Source organism: Chionomys nivalis, chromosome 12 (assembly GCF_950005125.1).
Source record: "Chionomys nivalis chromosome 12, mChiNiv1.1, whole genome shotgun sequence".
NCBI classification, from domain to species: Eukaryota; Metazoa; Chordata; class Mammalia; order Rodentia; family Cricetidae; genus Chionomys; species Chionomys nivalis.
In genome coordinates, this window is record NC_080097.1 from 71,711,428 (window position 1) to 71,731,555 (window position 20,128).

Genomic DNA, 20,128 nt, shown 5'->3' on the forward strand with positions numbered 1-20,128 from the left:
CACTATTACCCTGCTTTATTTTTGATGTTGTAGAAAATATTTATTCATTTTATTTTATATGCCTTTGTGTGCCTGTATGTAAGTATGTGTGCTGTATATGTACAGGAGCCTGTGAAGGTCAGAAGCATTGTATATTTTGGAGCTGGAGTTACAGTTGTGAGCCACCATTTGAGTCCTGGGAAGTGAAACCTGGTCCTCTGGAAGAGCAGCAGGTTCTTATAACACTGAACCATCTCTTCAGCTGACGTCCATTATCTTCATTACTTTTTTTTTTGTAGAGTTGCAAGAGTTCTCTACATGTTATATATATTAACCTCTTTTGTTGCTACTGTTGGTTATTTTGTTTTATGGAGACTGGGTCTCATTTAATAGCTTAAACCAGCCTGAAACTTGACCCAGGATGACCTTGAACTCATGATGATGTTTTTTCCTCAGCCTCCTGAATCCTGGAATGTGCTGCACATATTTGTATATGACCTTTTATGAACCGATTCTTAATAATAGCTTTTATTTTATTGGTTAGTTTTTTATATATATTTTTAATTGTTATTTATTGAGCTCTACATTTTTCTCTGCTCCCCTCCCTTTCTCTCCCCTCCCCCTTTAACCCTCCCCCAAAGTCCCCATGCTCCCAATTTACTCAGGAGATTTTTTTTTTTTTTTTATACTTTCTACTTCCAACATGTAGATTATATCTATGTAAGTTTCTCTAACTGTCCGCATTGTTGTCTAAGTTCTCTGGGATTGTGATTTGTAGGTTGGCTTTCTTTGCTTTATGTTTAAAAATCACCTATGAGTGAGTACATGTGATGATTGTCTGTGTCTGGGTTACCTCACTCAAAATAATGTTTTCTAATTCCATCCATTTCCCTGAAAAATTCAAGCTGCCGTTATTTTTTTCCTTCTGTGTAGTACTCCATTGTGTAAATAAATGTACCACATTTTCCTTATCCATTCTTCGATCGAGGGGCATTTAGGTTGTTTCCAGGTTCTGGCTATGACAAACAAAGCTGCTATGAACATAGTTGAGCACATGTCATTGTGGCAGGATTGAGCATCCTTTGGTAATACCAAAAGCGGTGTTACTGGGTCTTGAGGAAGGTTGTTTTCCTAATTTTCTGAAAAATCGCCACACTGACATCCAAAGGGGTTATACCAGCTTGCATTCCCACCAGCAATGGAGGAGTGTTCCCTTTTCTCCACAACCTCTCCAACATAAGTTGTCATCAGTGTTTTTGATCTTGGCCATTCTTTTTTTTTAAATATTTATTTATTTATTTATTACATATACAATGTTCTGTGTGTATGCCTGCAAGCCAGAAGAGGGCACCAGACCTCATTACAGATTGTTGTGAGCCACCATGTGGTTGCTGGGAATTGAACTCAGGACCTTTGGAAGAGCAGGCAATGCTCTTAACCGTTGCTGAGCCATCTCTCCAGCCCCGATCTTGGCCATTCTTTCAGGTGTAAGATGGAATCTCAGAATTGTTTTGATTTGCATTTCTCTGGTGACTAAGGATGTTGAACATTTCCTTAAGTGTCTTTCAGCCATTTTAGATTCCTCTGTTAAGAGTTCTCTGTTTATCCCAGCACTCGGAAGGCAGAGGCAGGCGGATCTCTGGGAGTTTGAGGCCAGCCTGGTATACAAGAGCTAGTTCCGGGACGGGCAGCAAAGCTACAGAGAAACCCTGTCTCGAAAAACCAAAAAAAAAAAAAAGAGTTCTCTGTTTAGGTCTGTACTCCATTTTTTTTTTTTTTTATTGGATTACGTGATCTTTTGGTATCCAATTTCTTGAGTTTTTTGTATATTTTGGATATTTTGGAGATCAGACCTCTGTCTGATTTGGGGTTAGTGAAGATCTTTTCCCATTTTGTGGGTTGTTGTTTTGTGTTGTTGACCGTGTCCTTTGCTTTACAGAAGCTTTTCAGTTTCAGGAGGTCCCATTTATTAATTGTTTCTCTCAGTGTCTGTGATGCTGGGGTTCTATATAGAAAGTGGTTCCCTGTGCCAATGCGTTCAAGTGTACTCACCTTCTCTTCTGTAAGGTTCAGTGTGGCTGGCTTTATGTTGAGGTCTTTGATTCATTTGGACTTGAGTTTTGTGCATGGTGAAAAATATGGGTCTATTTTCATTTTTCTATATGTTGATATCCAGTTATGCCAGCTATTGGTTAGTTTTTTAATCTATTGATTATGCCCTTTGTTATATAGAAATTCAATTTTTTTGTCTTGCTATTTACACTTTATTTAAGACTCGTAAAAAGAACAGTACAATAAGGATCCTTATATATACCATCTAGTGTGTAAATACTAAGTTGCTCTATTGTTTACAAGTTTTTTTTTTTTTTTTTTTTTTTTTTTTTTTTTTGGTTTTTCGAGACAGGGTTTCTCTGTGGTTTTGGAGCCTGTCCTGGAACTAGCTCTTGTAGACCAGGCAAGTATTTTTTATATCTTAAAGATAACCCAGGTTGTTGGTGCATATTTGAAATCTCAGCACTCTGGAGGCTAAGGCTAGAAGATGGGGAGTTCAGAGTCAGCCCTTGTCAGTTCCTGTCTGAAAACAATCAAAAGATAACCAGTAGTGAATGAATGTGGTGTTTCTGTAGTTACTTTTTATCTTTTTTTGTTTTTGTTTATTGAGACATGATTTTTCTGTGTTAGTTCTGGCTGTCCCAGAATTGCTCTGTAGACCAGACTGGCCTTCAACTGACAGGCTTGCCTCTGCCTCTGTCTTGCTAGTGCTGGGATTAAAGGCGTGTGTGGCCACTACTCCCACCAGCACCACCACCACCATTACTTTTAATCTGTTTTAGTCTGATAGTGTGTTGGAAGTTTATCCTGACTGAAGTAAAAGAGTCTTGTGAAGGAGTGCTGAAGTGAGAAAGGTTCTTCAGTTTTGTTTCAGGTTCAGGTTGTAGTCAGCGAGCATCACCAGAGGTCCTTATACATAGTAAGAACATAGATATGTTTGTTATTTGCTCTCCAATACTTTTGACTGAAGGTATTTCATACCACTACTATAGTGTTTTTTTTTTGTTTTTTTTTTTTTTTGGTTTTTCGAGACAGGGTTTCTCTGTGGTTTTGGAGCCTGTCCTGGAACTAGCTCTTGTAGACCAGGCTGGTCTCGAACTCACAGAGATCCGCCTGCCTCTGCCTCCCAAGTGCTGGGATTAAAGGCGTGCGCCACCACCGCCCGGCTACTATAGTGTTTTGAAATGAAATCAACTCCATGTATCTTTGGGCTAGGATTGTTCTGTTTTGCCAGTATATAAATGGATACGACAGAGTAAATATTTTCTTAAAGATGGTGAAACTGAGGGAAAACATAGTATGGAAGTATTTAGTTTTAACTGCATAAAGCATTTTTAGCTGCCTTGGCTACTTTAGATTTGTGGAAAGAGCAAATGGAAGAGTATGTAGTGGAACTGGGAGTATGGCTCATTTTCTAGTATACATAAAGTCCACGGTTTGATACCCAGCACTAACTATACCCTTTGTACTTGGGAGATGGAAGCAGGACGATCAGAAACTGAAGGTCATTCTCCTGTACGTAGTGAGTTCAACATTAGGAAAGAAAATAAAGAAGAGCTTTATTTCCCCCTGGAGGAAATTTGGTTTTGTAAAATCTGTCCAAAAAGTAGTGCTTTTCATAAGGTCTGATTATGGGCAAAGCTGTTGAAACAGATAGGATTGTGTCCAGGATAGTGGTGATGGACCTGACTTCCCTTCCGTTGTGGCTGAACATGATCTTCTTCTCTTGTGAGCCCTATGCGAGCTGCAACAGAGGCAATCGCTGCTACTATTGGTCCCTGGATTCAGTACTGTGTCAAGTGGCCAGAGCAGGAAATGATCCCATGGTACCAGGCCTGTGTAAGGAAGGACTTGTTGCTGTACAGGTTGTGACTGTCACTTTAAACATACAGAAACTTGCTTACTGAAGGAGGAGCTGCTTCTTAAGGACCAGGTGTGAATCTGAAGGATGACCTCATCCTTCTTACCAGACCTGCCCTAGACGCTGAGTAGATGCTTTTCTTATTACACGTCCTACAGCTGGGAGAAACAGCATATGATTGAGACTTCAAGCACTTCGTGAGTAGGGGGCAAAAAGCACTTGGGGGACTCTTCTAAAATGTGTGGGTGTGAATGTCAAGCTGAAAGTGACAGACATTTAGACTTTTCTCTAAGTTAAGGACTGTAAAAAGGTGTATGAGAGAGATTGATAAAAGCTTTGGGTGCTCTAACTTTTTTCTAGTGGCCTTGTTTACTTTACCTTTTTTATTTTCTTCATCTTCTTTTTTTTTTTTTTTTTTTTTTTGAGATAGGGTCTCACTATGTAGTCTTGGATAGCCCAGAACTTGATGATATATAGACTAGGCTATCCTCAAACTCAGAGATCTACCTTCCTCTGTGCTAGGATTAAAGACGTGCACCACCATGCTGAGCTTTAGTGACTTTTAGAAAAATATTATTTGTGGTTGTGTGTGTGGGTGCTGTTCATGTCATCGTGTGTTAGGGAGATCAGAGAACAACTTTGTAGAGCCAGTTCTCTCTTGTATGTGTTTCTGGAATCTAGCTCAGGCCATCCAGCTTGTGTTGTAAGCCTTTTACCTGGCACTGAGCAATCCCACTTGCTTCTTTTGGAAGTAACTTTTTTCTTCTTGGTGTTAGAAATGAGCCAATCACATATATGCACACACAATACACAATTTAAGAGTTCAAAAATATTAGTAAAAATGTGTAAGTATTATAAAGTTGCAAGGGAGTTGTTATATCGAATAAAAATTTAATATTACAGGGAGAAATTCTAGTTTATTTTTAATTAATTATTGTGTGTGTGTCTGTTCTATATGTGTGTATGTGGGTGCTATATGCCATGTGCATGTGTGTGGTAGAAGGCAACTTGTGGAGTTAATATATGTGGGCTCTAGAGATTGAATTAGGCCATTAAGTTGTTTAGCAAATGTTTTCACCAGTTGAACCATCTCATTGGCCCAAGTCTTTTGTTTACGTTCAGAATTTCAGGTAGCCAGATAGCATAAATTTGTAATCCCAGTTACTCTGGAGGCTGAGGCAGGAGAACTGAAAGTTCAAGACCTGATTGGTCTACATAGTTAACTTCAAGACTGGCCTGGGTGGTGTAGTAACACCTCATATCAAAATTAAAGTCAAGGACTGGAGAGTTGGTTTAGTGGTTAAGAGATCTTAACTGCTCTTGCAAAAGGCCCAAGCAGCACTCTGTCTGGCTGCTCCTAACCACCTATAACTCCAACTCCAGGGGAATCCGACCGTTGGCCCCTAAGAGCACCAGCACTCACTCATGTGCACATTCCTGTGTGCACACACATGCTTACATACATGATGCAAAATAATGAAAATAAATAAATGAATAAATAAAAAGTAAAAAATGCGATCTCAGTGGTAAAGTGCATGTGAGGTCTTAAATTCAATCCCCAGAACTGCTACCCCCCCAAAAATGAGATCTCAAATGCACAAGAACAGGGTCAAGAAGAATTGACTGGGCAACAGTCCATGTGAAAAATGCCTGGGAAGTTGGAAGTTTGGTGAGTCATGAATACATTGACCTAGTCATGGTTGGTCAGAAGCTGCTCATGCACTGTGGCTACTAAAAACACCTTCAGTTGTATTTCCAGCAATTTATTCAGCTGACACAAGTTAGTTTCTATGTATTTTTGTGCTAGGTTAGAAACATTTGAGTGCTGGCATAAAAGAATACTGATAAAGTTAAGAGCTTTCCAAGGAAGGCAGACAGATTCATAGACAGTTTGAAAACCATTTATATAGGGAACTTAGGATTTGTGATAGAGGTGGTGGCGAAAAATTTAAAACTACAAAAAGAGTAATAACATCAACATCTCTACACCCACAATTACCCATTAATCCCCTGAGTGTTTGCTGGAATTGGCACCAGAGCTCTGTACATCCTAGACAAGCACTCATTAACTGTGTCCCACCCCTCTTCTATACTTACTGTCTGTCTGTCTGTCTGTCTGTCTGTCTGTCTTTCTTTCTTTTTTTGTTTTTTCGAGACAGGGTTTCTCTGTAGCTTTGGTTCCTGTCCCAGAACTAGTTCTTGTAGACCAGGCTGGTCTCGAACTCCCAGAGATCCGCCTGCCTCTGCCTCCCGAGTGCTGGGATTAAAGGCGTGTGCCACCACCGCCCGGCTCTTCTATAGTTTCTAAACTTTGTCTTTCAAACCTTTTAATACTTGATAGATAGATAGTATTTTAATACTTGATAGATAGATAGTATTTTAATACTTGATAGATAGATAGTATTTTAATACTTGATAGATAGATAGTATTTTAATACTTGATAGATAGTATTTTAATACTTGATAGATAGTATTTTAATACTTGATAGATAGTATTTTGAATTTCTTGTTCTATAGACATAGAGTATGACTTCTCAAGAAACACTTTTAAGCATTTTGAAGTTTTTTTGTTTTTTTTTTTTTTTTCCCCTTGAAACAGGGTTTCTCTGTAGCTTTGGAGCCTGTCCTGAAACTAGCTCTGCCTCAAACTCACAGAGATCCGCCTGCCTCTGCCCCCTGAGTGCTGGGATTAAAGGCGTGTGCCATCACCGCTCGACCGCATTTTGAAGTTTTTAAAAGCTGGGCATGGTCATATAGGCCTTTAATATCAGCACTTGGGCAGTAGAGGCTAGGAGATCTCTGTGAGTTTGAGGCCAGTATGATCAATGTATTTAATGGACACGTTATAATTGTACATATTTCAGTACACATATAGGGTAATTGTCCTGTCTGTCATCTCAAATACGTATCTTTGTTTTGTGTCTTTTTCTTTTGAGTGCTGGGGTTAAAGGTGAACCCTACCATGTGTGGCACTGTTTTGTTTTGTGGATAAGGTCTTATTATGTAATCCATGTTGGCTTCAAATTTAGAATCTCCCTGTGTCTGCCTCTCAACTATTGTAGGTATAAGATAACATCATTGCATCAGCTATATTATTTATTTATTATTTTATTTATTTACATTTTTCAAGACAGGGTTTCTTGTAGCTTTGGAGCCTGTCTTGGAACTTGCACTGTAGACCAGTCGTAGACCTGTAAGTTGTCTTCTGATTTCCGTGTGTACATATAGGCACAGCATAAATATAATAAAAATTTGAAAATTAATTCAGTGTTTCTATTTTCAGAGCAAGGTTTTCCAGGGTATTGTAAAGAACTAGAATATCTTTTATACACATTTTTAAAGATTGCTTTTATTTGATCTGTAAGCATTATAGTGTTTAACCTCAAGTAATCCCAGATACATTTTTTTTTTTTCTGATTTAAAGAATGTTGCCGGCGGTGGTGGCGCACGCCTTTAATCCCAGCACTTGGGAGGCAGAGGCAGGCGGATCTCTGTGAGTTCGAGACTAGCCTGGTCTATAAGAGCTAGTTCCAGGACAGGCTCCAAAACCACAACCACAGAGAAACCCTGTCTCGAAAAACCAAAAAAATAAAAAAATAAAAAAAAAGAATGTAGAAGCCAGTGAGATGACTCAAGAGGAAAAGGTGCTTGATGTCAAACCTCACAACCTGAATTCCATTCCTGGTATCTGCATAGCAGGAGAGATTGACTCCTTCAGGTTATGTTTTGACCTCTGTTCACCTTCATATATGAGTGCGTATATACACACATGCATGCATGAGTGCACACACACACATACACACGCAGGCACACATACACTCGTAATTTAAGAAAAAGAAAGAATGCATACATTTTAATTTCCTCTCTTCCCCCTCCCCCACTTCTCTCTTTCCCCCTCCCTTATATGCCCCCCCTTTCTTGGTCTTGACCTTGCTAAGTAGTCTCTCTGCCTCATCCTCAGCCTCAGCCTCCAAAATGATAGGATTATGCCACGTCCAGCTCTTAAGGTTCTTCACCTCCCTCTTTTCTGCCAGCCTGGGTATGGTTTATCAGATGTTTTCATTTGACTCCTAAGTGAGTACTCACTGGAAATATGCCTAATAGATAAGAGCGGGAAGATGTACAAACATGAAGTAGAATGTTTGTAATTGTCTCGCAAGCATCGCTCAACCCACCTTGTTTATCTGTTCTGACTTCCACCTCAATCCAAGACTAGTATGATCTTTTTGCTGCTATACATGTTCAGCTTTTTTTTTTTTTTTTTTTTAAATCAGAGAGGATTATTTTCCTCCAGCTGCCATGGACTATGTGTAGTAAATGCTATTGATACTGAATTGTCATTGTATTCTCATCTGATTTACATGACAATAGCAAAAAAAAATAAGAAGGCACGGTCTGATTTTCCTACAAATTCTTTTAAAACAATTATTCAAAATTGGCACATACAAACAATTTGTTTGCCAAGTATTTGAAACCATCCAGTCTTACCAGGTGGCAGCTGCTATTGTTTATGGAGATCTAACTTAGTTCACAGATGTGAAACAAAGAGTGTCTTGTTTTGCAGAAAGGGAAACTGTTAAAAAAATGCAGCTTTATTGAGATATAATTCACATGCTATATAATTCAAGCATTTAAAGTATACAGTTTAGGGATTTTAATATATTCAGAGTGGCTACTACTACAATCATGTTTAGAACATTTTCATGACTGTACAGAGAAATGCTGTACATATCAGCAGTCATTTTGTTTACTGCACATTCTCTCACTGCTGTGACAACCTTTCTGTCTATACATCTGTCTATTCTGGACATTTCTATATATGGCTTCTTTAGTAGTGTTTTTAGGTTCATTTTGTAGCTTTTCTATAGTGGCTGAATAATATTTACTTTATGAACATATTGTTCTTTTGTTTGATAGTTTTTTTTTTTTTTTTTTTTTTTTTTGGGTTTTTCGAGACAGGGTTTCTCTGTGGTTTTGGAGCCTGTCCTGGAACTAGCTCTTGTAGACCAGGCTGGTCTCGAACTCACAGAAATCCGCCTGCCTCTGCCTCCCGAGTGCTGGGATTAAAGGCGTGCGCCACCACCGCCCGGCTTGATAGTTTTTATCTAGCTAGCTAGCTAGCTATTTTCTGAGACAGGGTTTCTCTGTGTAACAGTAACAGTCTTGGCTGTCCTAGCACTCACTCTGTAGTAGTCCAGACTGTCCTTGAACTTACAGAGATCCACCTGTCTGCCTCTTGAGTGTTGGAATTAAAGGTGTGTGCTACCACCGCATAGACCAGAAGCAGGCATCAGATCCCCTGGAAACGGAATTTCAAATGGTTGTGAGTTGCCACATGGGTGCAGGGAACTGAACCCAGGTCCTCAGGAAGAACAGTTAGTGTTTTTAAACACTGAGCCATCTTTCCAACCTGTGATGTTTAATCTTTATTATCAATTTGTCTGTACCCAGAAATGTGTCTAAGAAATGTTTTAGAAAGGCATTATTACTACTCTGAATGTGGGTAGCACCATGGTTTGGGGGCCTGAACTGAGATGAGAGAGGAAGCCAAGGGCCAGGATCACCCTTTCTCCGCTTCCTGACCACCACCCAGTGTGACCTTTCCTGCTGGGAGCCGAAAGAAACATTTTTCCTCAAGTTGTGCTGTCAGGTATTTTGTCATAGAGAAAAGAACAGGTGTATTGTTTGTACATCTTCCTTTGTATCTAGCACTGATCAGTAGACGTCTGTGTTTTGCCTTGATGTGGCACTTCTATGCCTTGGAATGTTAATAGTGAGTAAGAGAAGTGATGATACCTTTTTTTCTTTTAAACTTGGCACTTGCTTTGTTGCCAAAGGACTATTTTAGTTTAAGCACATTGTTAAAATGTAAGAGCTTAGTTAGTTTTGGGCAGTGTCCATGCCTATTTAATTTTACCAACCAACTTTAATTAAATCTTGTTTTAGTGAACTCATCTATTTTCTCTCAAGGTATAGAAATATAGCCAACTTTCTTATTTGGCAAGAATTCTGCTGATGATTTTTTCATCAGTATGCTTGTAAAACAACTCATTTCAATAAAACTGTTTTATAAGCAGAGTAATACTCAGAAGCGTGTGTGTTGGTCTTCTGGGCCTTTGTGCCCTGCCTGCAAATGCAAGTTCTGTTTGACTGATCACATGTTTCAGGGTGGAACCCAACTGCAGTTCCCTAAGAGAGGTGTGGAGATCTTGCCATCTTTGGGGTGAAAGAACCTTTAGATTTCAAGCCTTATATTTTTATTTTTTATTTTTTTATTTTTTTGTTTTTCGAGACAGGGTTTCTCTGTAGCTTTGGAGCCTGTCCTGGAACTAGCTCTTGTAGACCAGGCTGGCATCAAACACACAGAGATCTGCCTAAGGTGTGCACCACCACCACCAGGCTTCAAGCCTTATTTTATATTGACCAAAAGTCCCAACAGCTTAGTTTACATAATTTCTATTCACATACTCTCCTAATTTTTTTTAATAGCATGGCCTATTTTAATGTTTAGGACTGAAGAGTTTGCCTGTTAATGGTTTAAGTGCAGACAGTCTTGGGATTTCTTAACTAGGGGTTCAGACAACATTGTTTTGGTGATTCTCAAGAGCACTGTGAAGGTGTCTTCTCACGGTCGCTGGTCGCTATACAAAAGGCTCTTTCAGGGCGGGCCCTTGAGAAATAGCTGCCACCCTGCAAACCTTACTTTGTATGCCCTTTGCCATCAGGAATGCCTTTGGGGGAAGCAGCCTCATGTCATTGTTCTAAGTCTCCAGTGAAGCTTGTCATAGGTCTTTTCCAGTTAGTTTTTATTTGTTCCTTCAGTTCTTTTGTATCATTTAGCTTCATAATGAATTGTTAGTGTGCAGATCCTGGTAACTGGCAAAAAAAGAAAAAATTGTTTTATCCCTGATACCCTGTTCTGTGCCTTTGTGGTTTAGATGAACACAGTTTCCCGTTGTTGCTAGCTGCGCTTGTCTCCTCCCCTTGTACCCTTGTCTCTGTTCCGTTCCTGTATCACTTGCCCCACAAATGCCCTTGTGACTGCTGGAAGTTTTTTTGCTGAGCTCGAATGGCCTGCCTGGTAAGCATTGTAGTTGTGTTAAAAATATGTAGAGGGAGGGTACAAGGACTAGGTAGTGTATATGAAGTTTTTTTATTTTTATTTTTTACCCCCCCCCTCCCCACAGTGACAGTTTACTTTGAAATTGAGATTTGGACTCAATTTTTAGGAGACTTCTTAAGTTGTCTCTTTTCTTCTCTTCCTCCAGTTATTAAATTTTGGAAATTTTATTTTCCTTCTCTAACATATGTATAAATATATATTTGAACTTATTAGAATTAAAGGGAAGAGATACAAGTTTAAAGGAAAGAGTTGCACAGTTAGTGTTTTTAAATTTCCTTCATACAAGTTATTTGTGAAAAGGTTATGGTTCTTTATATTTATTTTTCAAACTCAGCATATGGATTAAAGAAGTAACAAAGGTCCTGTTTTGTTGCTAATCTGTATCGTTGTGTTGTTTTCCAGAAGCAGAGTGATTTCTTTTTTTCCTATACCCAGAATGTTGTTGGAGAAATTCATTTGGATTTTGAGGTTGTTGCCATTCTGGTTTTCTAAGCATTTCAGAGTGGCAGCTGATTTGCTTCTGAAAAGTATCTTAGGTTAGATTTGGTCATTAGACCTTCTTCCTTTCAGGTATGAAGTACTTGATCCTATAAAAATAAAATGTTTTAGCCGGGCATTGGTGGTGCACATCCTTAATCCCAGCACTCTGGAGGCAGAAGCATGTGGATATCTGTGAGTTCAAGGCCAGACTGGTCTACAGAGCTAGTGCCAGTACAGCCAGTGCTATTACACAGAGAAACCCTGTCTCGAAAAACAAATAAACAAAAAAAGTTTATTTCATACTCAGATCATGATGAGCTCATTCCAATGCCATTTGAACAATGAGCAATGTTTCATAATGTATCTATTTCCTTAGATTGTATATTTTGACCTCATCTAAGAAATGGTGTTGCTTGTGTGTTGTGAGTGTGTGTGTGTGAATGAGAGAGAGAGAGTGTGTGTGTGCATGCATTTGTGAATACCTTTGGGTCCTGTAGATGTGCTATTGGCAATAGGAGGTCAAACTTGTTGAGATTTTATTGCTGTTTAGTTGAGCCTGCTTTTCAAGTAGAGGTTGTACTTGTACAGCAATGACTTTTTGAGCTCTTAGTCTATGCTAAATTCTACATATATATTTCTAATTTCTATGACAACCCTGACAGGTAGATAGTATTTTTCCTTATCATGCATTGGTAGAACTTCTCCCTGTCTTCTTCCCCTTGCAGTATAAGGAAAATGACCCCTACTTTTTAAGAATTAAGGAATGCTATGTATCCAGTAATGTTCACTTTAGTAGTAACTGCCGTTGTCACAATTTTACAGCTGAAAGAGCTGGTACTGAAGTTCCTCACTCCTTTGAGTGATGACTCAAAAGCTGGAGTTATAGCATTTGAGAATCTTAAGACTTTTAGGATAATTTCAGTGCCTCCTGTTTTTGACTGTTACCCCTGAAGAGGGTTTTGTTCTATCTTCTTTCTGATGCTTTGCTTTGATATCCTCTATCACCTTCCTGCCCAGTCATGCGCTTGCTTTCTCACACTGGAGTTGCCTGTACCATTCTGTACCAGTGTTCTCATAACAGAAATGAGTCAAGCTGGTCCTGTCATTGGCTTCCCCTCCTAGTTTCCTCTTGTTGATAGGGTCATTGTATTTTCATTATTGTGTGAAATAACCGGGTACTGATGTGTTAATGATGATTGTAAAATAAGTCATAGTTGTAATCAAGTATCTAAATTATAAAAGCATTCCTCAGTGATTTTTAAGATTTGAGAGAGAAAGCATCTTTGGTTCTTAATGATTTAATCAGAGGTTTATAGGGTAAATTTATGGAATTTATGTTTTCTTTTTTCCGCTTTCCAGGGGCCAAATAAATTGCTCTGAAATTCTCTTTTTTCAATCTGTTACTAGTTTGCTACTATTGACAGTGTGGTTAGGAAAGAGCATTGTGTTTGTCCTACTGACCAGAGAGTATCTTTCTTCTATAGACTTTTTGAAAAAATAAGATAACATTTAAGTGTGATTTGATTTAGGCTGGAGACTCAGGGAAGAGCTAAAGAGCTGGTTGGTTTTATCTACAACTGAGTTATCTCTAACCTGGAAAAAGTTTTTGTTTTACAAGACTTTGTTCTTCATTAGTTCTTATTTAACAAGTATTGAGCTTTCTGTATTCTAATAAAACACTGATTACGGATTAAGTACTAATTAATGAAGTTCCTGGGAGGGAGGAGAAGTCCCATTTGTGGAGCCTGTATTTTAAAAAGACAATCTTGTAGGAAGTGATTAAAACATTTTTCTTTTATTTTTAGAAAGGGCCTCTATTATGTAGCTCTGGCTGCCCTGGAATTCTATGTAGACCAAGACTGGCCCTAGACTCCTAGAAATCTACCTCCCTCTGCATTCTGAGTGCTGGGATTAAAGTCATGTGTTACCATTCTTGGGAAATTTCTTTTATTAGTGTATGTTAATCACATATAATGGATTTCTTTATGACACTTTGATAATGTCTGCACAATGTATTTTGATCATACCCTGCCCTACTCTTTCTTGTCCCCTTCCCATTTCCACTGATCTCCTTCTCCTTCCCAATTGGCCCCCAGAAAGTGACTTAATATAAGTGATTCCTCATAAAATATGACTATCATTAGTCCCTGTCAGAATGAGTTGCTGCCTCCAAGTGAATGCTGATATTAGGACTGGGAAGATGGGGTGGGAAGAGAACAGTCTTTAGCAAAATGCTGGGCATATCTGCAGAATAATTTAAATTTTTTTCTTTTGGTTTATGAGGAAGGATCTTGCTTTCTGTGCAGTCCTCTCTGGATTAGAACTAGGCTGGATTAGAATTAGGTAGACTAGGCTGACCTTGAATTTATAGTGCTTCTCATGCTTCTACCACTTGAGTGCTGAGGCATGTGCCACCACACCTAGCTTTCTTTCTTTTTTAATACATTTTTTTATTGATTTTTATTGAGCTGTACATTTTTCTCTGCTTCCCTCCCTGTCTTTCCTCTCCCCGCTTCAATCCGACTCCAAAGTCCCCATGCTCCCAATTTACTCAGGAGATCTTGTCTTTTTCTACTTTCTACTTCCCATGTAGATTAGATCTATGTAAGTCTATTTTAGAGTCCTCATTGTTGTCTAAGTTCTCTGGGATTGTGGTTTGTAGGCTGGCTTTCTTTGCTTTATGTTTAAAAACCACCTATGAATGAGTACATGTGATAATTATCTTTCTGTGTCTGGGTTACCTCTCTCAAAATAATGTTTTCTAGCTCCATCCATTTTCCTGCAAAATTCAAGCTGTCGTTATTTTTTTCCTGCTGTGTAGTACTCCATTGTGTAAATAAATGTACCACATTTTCCTTATCCATTCTTCGATCGAGGGGCATTTAGGTTGTTTTCAGGTTCTGGCTATGACAAACAAAGCTGCTATGAACATAGTTGAGCACATGTCCTTTGGTAATACCAAAAGTGGTGTTACTGGGTCTTGAGGAAGGTTGTTTTCCTAATTTTCTGAAAAATCGCCACACTGACATCTAAAGGGGTTGTACCAGTTTGCATTCCCACCAGCAATGCAGAAGTGTTCCCTTTTCCCCACAACCTCTCCAGCATAAGTTGACATCAGTGTTTTGGATCTTGGCCATTCTTACAGGTGTAAGATGGAATCTCAGAGTTGTTTTGATTTGTATTACTCTGATGACTAAGGATGTTGAACATTTCCTTAAGTGTCTTTTAGCCATTTTAGATTCCTCTGTTAAGAGTTCTCTGTTTAGGTCTATACTCCATTTTTTTTTATTGGATTATGTATTTTTTTGGTATCCAATTTCTTGAGTTCTTTGTATATTTTGGTGATCAGACCTCTGTCTGATGTGGGGTTAATGAAGATTTTTTTTCCCATTCTGTGGGCTGTCATTTTGTCTTGTTGACTGTGTCTTTTGCTTTACAGAAGCTTTTCAGTTTCAGGAGGTCCCATTTGTTAATTGTTTCTCTCAGTGTCTATGTTGCTGGGGTTATATTTCAGGAGTGGTTCCCTGTGTCAGTGCGTTCAAGTGTACTTCTTACTTTCTCTTCTGTAAGGTTCAGTGTGGCTAGCTTTAAGTTGAGGTATTTGATCCATTTGGACCCGAATTTTGTACATGGTCATAGATATGGGTCTATTTTCATTCTTCTACATGTTGATATCCAGTTATGCCAGCTATTGGTTAGTTTTTTAATCTGTTGATTATGGTGGATGATGATTCTGATGTGTTCTTGGATTCGATTTGCTAGTATTTTATTTAGTATTTTTGCATCAATGTTTGTGAGTGAGATTGGTCTGTAATTCTCTTTCTTAGTATTGTGGTTTGGGTATCAGGGTAATTGTAGCCTCATAAAAAGAGTTTGACAATGTTCTCTCTGTTTTTATTGTGTGGAATAATTTGAGGAGTATTGGTATTCTTCTTTGAAAGTCTTGTAGAATTCTGAGCTGAAACCATCTGGTCCTGGGCTTTTTTGGTTGGGAGAGTTTTGGTGACTGTTTCAATTTTTTCAGCAGTTATAGGTCTGTTTATTTGCTTATCTGGTCTTGATTTAATTTTGGTAAGTGATATTTATCCAGAAAGTTGTCCATTTCCTTTAAGTTTTCCAATTTTGTGGAGTATAGGTTTTCAAAATATAACCTGATGATCCTCTGTATTTCCTCCGTGTCTGTTGTTATGTTCCCCTTTTAAATTTCTGATTTTGTTAATTTGGATATTCTCTCTCTGCCTTTTGGTTAGTTTGGATAAAGATTTGTCTATCTTGTTGATTGTTATATTTCTTTCAACCCTTTACTCTGAGACAATGTCTGTCCTTGAGGTTGAGATACGTTTCTTGTGGCAGAAGAAGGATGGATTCTGTTTTTGTATCCAATCTATTAGCCTGTGCCTTTTTATAGGTGAGTTGAGTCCATTGACATTATGGGATATTAATGACCAGTGGTTGCTATCTCCTGTTAATTTAGTTTTCATCATTGGTGATATTAATTTGTGCATTTTTTTTCTTCTTTGGATTTGCTGTAATGAGTTCATCAAATTGTCTGTGTTTTTGTTGATGTAGTCATCTTTCTTGGGTTGGAGTTTTCCTTCTAGTATTTTGTGTAGGGCTAGGTTTGTGGCTAGGTATTGGTGAAATCTAAATCTGTCATGGAATATCTTGTTTTGTCCTTCTATGGCGATTGACAGTTTTGCTGGGTATAGTAGTCTGGGCTGGCATCCGTGGTCTCTTAATGTCTGCATAATGCTTGACCATGACCTTCTGGCTTTCATTGTTTCCACTGAGAAGTCCGGTATAATTCTGATAAGTCTGCCATTATATGTTACTTGGCCTTTTTTTCTTTGCAGCTCTTAATATTCTTTCTTTACTCTGTATGTTTAGTGTTTTGGTTATTATGTGGCGAGAGGACTTTTTTTGGATCCAGTCTATTTGGTATTCTGTGAGCTTCTTGTATCTTCATAGGCACATCTTTCTTTAGGTAGGGAAAGTTTTCTTCTATGATTTTGTTAAATTTTCTGTGCCTTTGAGTTGAACTTCTTCTATATCTATTATTCTAAGATTTGGCCTTTATATGGTGTCCCATATATCATGGATATTTTGGGTTAAGATTTTGTTAGATTTAATTTTTTTTTAACTGATGAGTTTATTTCTTCTATTGTATCTTCAGCGCTTGAGATTCTCCCTTCCATTTTTTTGTATTCTGCTGTTCATGCTTGCATTTGTGGTTCCTGATCTTTTTCTCATGATTTCTTTTTCTATAATTTTTTCAGCTTGTGTTTATTGTTTCTCTCTCAGTTTTCAAGTCCTGAATAGTTTCTTTTATATGTTTGATTTTTTTTCTTGTTTTTTTTTTTTTTTTAAAGTGATTTGCTGATATCTTCCAATATTTTGTTTGTTTTTTTCCCTCCATTTCTTTAAGGGAATTTCTCATTTCATCTTTAAGAATTTCAAGCATTCTCTTGAGGTTATTTTTTAGATCATTTTCTTCTGGTTCATCCATATTTGGTTGTTCAGGCCTTGCTTTTGTAGAGTCTTTAGGTTTTACTGGTATTGTGTTGCTCTTTGTGGTGTAGCATGTGATCTTACCTTTTCTACTCATCTTTTCCTCTAATAGGTGTGTTTGGGGCTGTCTGAGAATTCTGTTGAATAATCTTCTAGGTGCCACTGAATCCAAAGCTTAGATGGTTGTTCTTCATGCTACAGTCAGTGTCACAGTTCTAGTTACCCTGTTGGTTATTCCTGTTCCTGGAGGTAGCTCAGTGCCCTGTGCTTTTATCTGCTCTCTTGGAGTTTGCTGTCTCGGGCCTACTTTGGCATAAGCTGCTGGCTTTGATCTGTTTCTGTAAATCCTGGTCTGGACCTCCTGCAGAAGTCCCTGGCTTGGAGTTGGACCTGTTCCGGTGGAAATCACTGACTCTGGATCTGGTCACTGGCTCAGTCCTGATCGACCGTGTCCCAGGACTGGGTTTGCTCCTGGCTTCTGCTCCTGGTGGAGCTTGTTCTCTCTGTGTTTTAGGTAGCTGGTTCTGGTGGGTGGAGATCGCAGACTCTGAGTCAGGTCGTTGGCTCAATCTTGGCCTGCCAGTGTCCCAGGACTGGGTTGGCTCCCAGGACTGGATTTGCTCCCAGCTTCTGCTCCTTGTGGAGTGTGTTTCCTCCGGCCCTCTCAGTGTCTCTCTCAGTTCCACTCCTGTGGAATTTGTTGCCCAAGGTGGAGTTCCTTGCTTCAGGGCAACTTTGGCCTAGGTTATCAGCTTCGACCTGTAATTTTAAATCCTGGTCTGGATTCCTTCCTGCAGAAGTCCCTTGGTTGGAGTTGGACTTAGAAAGGTTTCTGGTTCAGGTCTACTGCCTCAGGGGACCCAGGCCCGGGTGCCCCAGGCCCGGGTGTGGCGGAACCTGCCGAGGACCTGCTTACTTCCTCGGAGGTCCCGACCCACGCTCGGTCAGCAGGGGTCTCAGGCCCTATTCCCTTTGACGTCCCAGACCTGTGCACTTGCTCCTGGCTCCGTGCAGAGATCTCCGGTTCCTGCCTGTTCCTTTGGAGCACCCAGGTTCTTCACGCCCCGGCTGATAGAGGTCCTGGCTCCGGCCTAGTTCCTGGGAAGTCCTAGACTCCCAGACTTCTCCCTTGAAGGTCCCGGATTCATGTCTGGACCCTCAGCAGTCTCTGTCTCGGGCTCACTGGGCTCACCCGCACAGCACAGAGGTTACTCCCCTGTTGCTGTTCCAGTGGAGATCATTGGCTCTGGATCTGGTCACTGGCTCAATCCTGATCTGCCCCTGTCCTGTGGCTGGTTTGCTCCTGGCTTCTGCTTGTGGTGGAGCTTGTTCTCTCTGTCCTAGGTAGCTGGTTAAGTCCCACTCTGGTGGGTGGAGATCGCAGACAGGTGGTTGGCTCAATCCTGGTCTGCCAGTCCACACCTAGTTTTCATGGAGTCTTTTCTTTAGGAGTGTGTGTGTGTGTGTGTGTGAGAGAGAGAGAGAGAGAGAGAGAGAGAGAGAGAGAGAGAGAGAGAGAGAGAGAGAGAGAGAGAGAGAGAGAGAGAGAGAGAGGAGAGAGAGAGAGGGAGAGAGAGTCTCCTTTCCCCTCTTTTTTTTTTTTTTTTTTTTTTGAGATAGGGTTTCTCTGTACTCTTGACTGTCCTGGAACAAAGTCAGAGATCCTCCTGCCTCTGCTTCCTGAGTGCTGGGGTTAAAGGCGTGTGCTACTTGTTTCTGCTCAGCTTTTAATGGATTAGGCTCTTAAGTGTTTTGTACATATTGTTCTGGTTTTTTTTTTGTTGTTGTTGTTTTATTTGTGTGTGTGTGTGGGGGGGGTGGATGAGGGGATCTCACATAGCCCAGGCTGAGCTTGAACTCGATTTGTAGTTGAGAATGACCTTGAACTCATAATTGTCCTGTTGCAGGTGCTGATATTACAAGGCTCAAGCCACCTCACCTGCACTCTTTTTTTTTTTTTTTATTTCTTTCATGAGACAGGTTTTCTCTGTGTAGCACTGGTCTTGGAACTTGCTCTGCAGACCAGGCTGGCCTGGAGCTCACAGATTTGCTTGCCTCTGCCTTACAAGTTCTGGAATTAAAGACATGTGCCACAGGGTCTGGGGAGTTGGCTCAGTAGTTAAGAGCACTGACTGCTTTTCCAGAGGTCCTAAGTTCAATTCCCAGCAACCATGTTCCTCACAATCATCCATAATGAGATCTGTTACCCTCTTCTGGCCTGCAGGCATACATGCAGGCAGAACACCACATACATAAACAAACAAACAAGTAAATAAATATAAAAAAATATATGTGCCACCACTGCCTGGCTAAACCTGTACTTTTAAAAACGATCTTGAAAATTACATTTCATTCATTTATTGCATATGTGTGGGTGTTCACGTGTCCCAATGCCCTAGTAGAGGTCTGAGGACAACTTGTGGAGTCAGCATGTGGGTTCTGGGGTAGAACTCAGGTTGTTAGGCTTGGCAGCAAGAATTTTTTTTAAAGGTGTATTTATTCGTTATGTATACAGTGTTCTGCAGGCCAGAAGAGGGCACCAGATGGTTGTGAGCCACCATGTGGTTGCTTGGAATTGAACTCAGGACCTCTGGAACAGCAGACAGCTGAGCCATCTCTCCAGCCCGGTGGCAAGAATTTTAACTCACTGATTCATCTTGCTTGCTGTTTTGGCTTGGCTAGCTGGTTGGCTGACTACTGAGTTCCTGGGATTTTTCTGTCTTTGCTGCATAATGCTAGGTTTCGTGAATTTGAGGCCAAGCTGGGTCTTCAACTCAAATCTTCAGGCATGCTGAGCAAACATTATTACCCACTGAGCTGTAAACCTAGCCTCATTACCTGTACTTTTAACTACTCTCGTCTTTGTACTATCTTCATAGAGGCTGGGAAATTTTCTGTGGACCTCTGAATGGGAAATATAGGAAAGAGCCAAGTGGCCTACCTCTCTTTTCCTGTAACAAAGGGAGACATGTTTTCTTGTTTGTGTATTTTCTTTTCAGCTGGTTTCAGACAAATTGTTTATAAGTGACAGTAAGTTGCTTGTCATAGAAAAACATGATTTTCTGTCTTTTAACAGTGTATAATTCTTTCTTTTATACATGATGTACTAATTTGATGCCAAAGTT

The 20,128-nt window shown here is 39.7% G+C and overlaps 1 protein-coding gene across 9 annotated transcripts in view; it reads left to right on the forward strand.

The window, feature by feature from the left end:
• Positions 1-20,128, forward strand: part of Usp54 (ubiquitin specific peptidase 54) — a 111,091-nt gene that overhangs the window by 9,161 nt on the left and 81,802 nt on the right. Inside the window, exon 1 of one of the 9 annotated variants that reach the window (XM_057785785.1) lies at positions 10,884-10,973. The exons of the other annotated variants lie outside the window; for them this stretch is intronic. The gene's annotated coding sequence lies outside the window, so the exon portion shown is untranslated. Of the gene's footprint in view, positions 1-10,883; positions 10,974-20,128 lie in introns of those variants that run through there. 9 annotated transcript variants of the gene reach the window in all.